The sequence below is a fragment of the Galeopterus variegatus genome, unplaced genomic scaffold (assembly GCF_000696425.1).
Source record: "Galeopterus variegatus unplaced genomic scaffold, G_variegatus-3.0.2 Scaffold15989, whole genome shotgun sequence".
Classification (NCBI taxonomy): domain Eukaryota; kingdom Metazoa; phylum Chordata; class Mammalia; order Dermoptera; family Cynocephalidae; genus Galeopterus; species Galeopterus variegatus.
Window position 1 is genome coordinate 4936 of NW_007742100.1, and position 2942 is coordinate 7877.

A 2942-nucleotide genomic window follows, 5' to 3' on the forward strand; every position below is an offset into this window, starting at 1 on the left:
GCAAACTATGCATCCTACAAGGGATTAATATCCAGAATATACAAGGAACTCAAAGAACTTTAGAGCAAGATAATAATAATAATAGTAATACAATTAAAAAATGGGCAAAGTAACTGAATGACATCTCTCAAAGGAGGACATACAAATAGCCAACAGGTACATGAAAAAATGCTCAACATCACTAAAGATCAGGGAAATACAAATCAAAACCATACTGATATATCATCTCACCCCAATTAGACTGGCTAATATACAAAAGACAGAGAATAACAAATACTGGCAAGGATGCAGAGAAAGGGAAATCCCTCGGCACTGTTGTTGGGCCTTTAAACTAGCACATTATATAGAAAAGGATGGCAGTTACTTAAACAACTACAGACAGAACTACGATATGATCCAGCCATCACACTACTGGGTATACATCCAAAGGAATGGTGTATTAATGTGTTTCTGTTGCTTATGGTAAAATACACAGAACTGGGTATTTTGTAAAGAAAAGGAAATTTATTGCTTACAGTTTCTGAGGGCAGAAGTCCGAAGTCCAGGGAATACATTTGGTGAAGGCTATCTTTGGTGGTGACTTCGGTGACAGCAGAATATCACACTGCAAAAGTGGTGGAGCAGAGACAGTGAGAGAGAGAGAGAGAGAGAGAGAGAGAGAGAGACTCTCCCCTCTCTTCTTTTAAAGCCCTCTGAACCATGCCCCTCACCACCACTTTTAATCCATTCACTACGGCAGGGTCCTTCAATCTAATCACCTCTTCAAGGCTCCACCTCTCAATTGCCGTATTAGGATTTCCCACCCTCTTAAAGTCACGGTAGGGGCAAGTTTCTAATACATAAAACGTAGGGGACACAATTCAAGCTTCAGTGAGCTTCAATCCACTACAAATGGAAATCATCATGTTAAAGTGATACCTGCAATCCCATTTTTACTGCAGCTCTATTTACAATAGCCAGGCTATAGAACCAACCTAAATCTCCATCAATGAGTGACTGGATAAGGAAAATGTGGCATGTATACACAATAGAATACTACCCAGCCACAATAAAGAATGAAAGTATGCCATTTGAAGCAACATAGATGAGCTTGGAGAAAATTATAAGTGACACAACCCAAGTACAGAAAGAAAAATACCACATGTCCTCACTCATAAGTATTAGCTGTATTCATAAATAAACAAGTAAACAATAAGGAGAGAGAGAGAGAGAGAAACAGTGATCACAATATGTTGATTTTCTAGAAGAAGAGAATAGAACTGTGGTTACTAGACAAGAAACAGGGAAGGGAGAAGAGAGGGAGGGTGGTTAATGAGAAATGAATGAGAAATTGTTTAACGGACACCAGGAATGATTATGAATTGTAATGATGAATAAACTAACTATCTTGATTTGACCATTACACACTGTACACTACTACCGATAGTCAATTTTGCACCCCACAAATATGTATAATCAACTATGCTTCAATAAAAAATGAAAAAAATATTTTTAAAATGTAAAAAAAACTATAATGAATCAGAAGAATTAACAATTTTGAACATAAATTAAAATTATCAGGTGACATTTTTATCAATTGATCTTTTAAATCAATGTGAAACAAAAAAAGCCAGTGCACTGTAGGTTGCTGAACTCATGACCACTTTATAAAACTATAACATGTTTGTTTCATAAAAACATGTCTGATGTATAGCTAATGTATGGCCCCTCATTTAGACTGGTTTGATCATTGGTTATACTGACTTCTAATGGTATATAACATGCTCTTGCAAACTTTTAAGTTTTCAGGATGAGAGAATATTTAGAGATTAAACTAGTTTCTAGACAATTCCTTTGATCTAACATCTAAGAAACTAAAAGAAAAAAAGACATGAATCTTGGACACCATTGGGCTTCTAGACCTACAGACTTATGTGATTAACTGTGAGGGACTTGGGAGTGGAAAATAAAGGGAAGACTTCAAGGACAACAGGACCCTTGCAGAAAAATCACAATGAGAAGGCAGGTGGCGCACTTGGCTGCACATACTCAGAAAGAGGCTGGATATGTGGAGGGGGCAGGAAAGCTGTCCCAGATGTGATCTGACTCTCTGGAAGCACCTCTGTGAGCGACTGAGGTGGATGTAACCGTGTGGCAATAGAGGTAGTAAGAAAACAGAAAAAAATTTCTACAAATTCCATGTGAGGTGTGAGAGAAAATAGAATCAAATGTAAAGTATTATTTTTCCTGATTCATTATAGAGAATGCATGTTTAAAACACAATCCACTAAGATGCAATAAAATGTGAAAACATCTTTAAAATATTTAGGAGACTAAAATTTGGGGGTATACATGTGACAGTCATCCTTGGAGATTATATAATGCATGTATTTTCTGCAAACAGACAAGCTCTGTTCAGATCTGGGACCTAGGGAAAAAATGGTAGAAACAGCAGAACATGACCAACAAATGCTGGGCTTTACTCTTCCCTGCCTCCCTGCCCATTATGCACTGACTGACCTTGTAGGCTCTGGTTGAGGGTTTCTTCTAATGTCCATGACTCTGCTCCCTGCTCCAACTTGAAGATCACCTCTGATTTGGGAATGCAGCAGCCTGTTAATAAGGAACAACACAGAACTTGGTAAACCTGCTAAGTCAGGTCCTTACAAGAATGACAAGAGCTTGGCTTCAGAAGCTGTGCGATGAAGGGGCCAGTTAGAGACTGATGACATTCACATTCTCCACTCACATTCTCCACAAAATGGAATCTTACCTAAATAGAATTCAACCCTATAAGTGGTTCCTATATTTATCAACAAAGAAGAAAGTGGTGCTCCTAGGACTTACTATGGAGTTTCACTCACCCAACACCACCAGGCTGCTATAGGTCTCCAGCATCACATCCCTGCACAGGCTCCTCTGATCATCATCCAGGTACTGCCACTCCTCCCAGGTGAAGTCCA

General features: G+C 38.5%; 1 long non-coding RNA gene across 1 annotated transcript; it reads right to left on the reverse strand.

Moving 5' to 3' along the window:
* Positions 1–517: 517 nt before the first annotated feature.
* LOC103582378 lies at positions 518–2935 on the reverse strand. Its single transcript, XR_549747.1, has 3 exons — positions 2844–2935; positions 2500–2592; positions 518–604 (listed from the first exon to the last, which is right to left on the reverse strand). It is a non-coding gene; the product is annotated as an uncharacterized LOC103582378 (long non-coding RNA).
* Between the last annotated feature and the right edge of the window lie 7 nt (positions 2936–2942).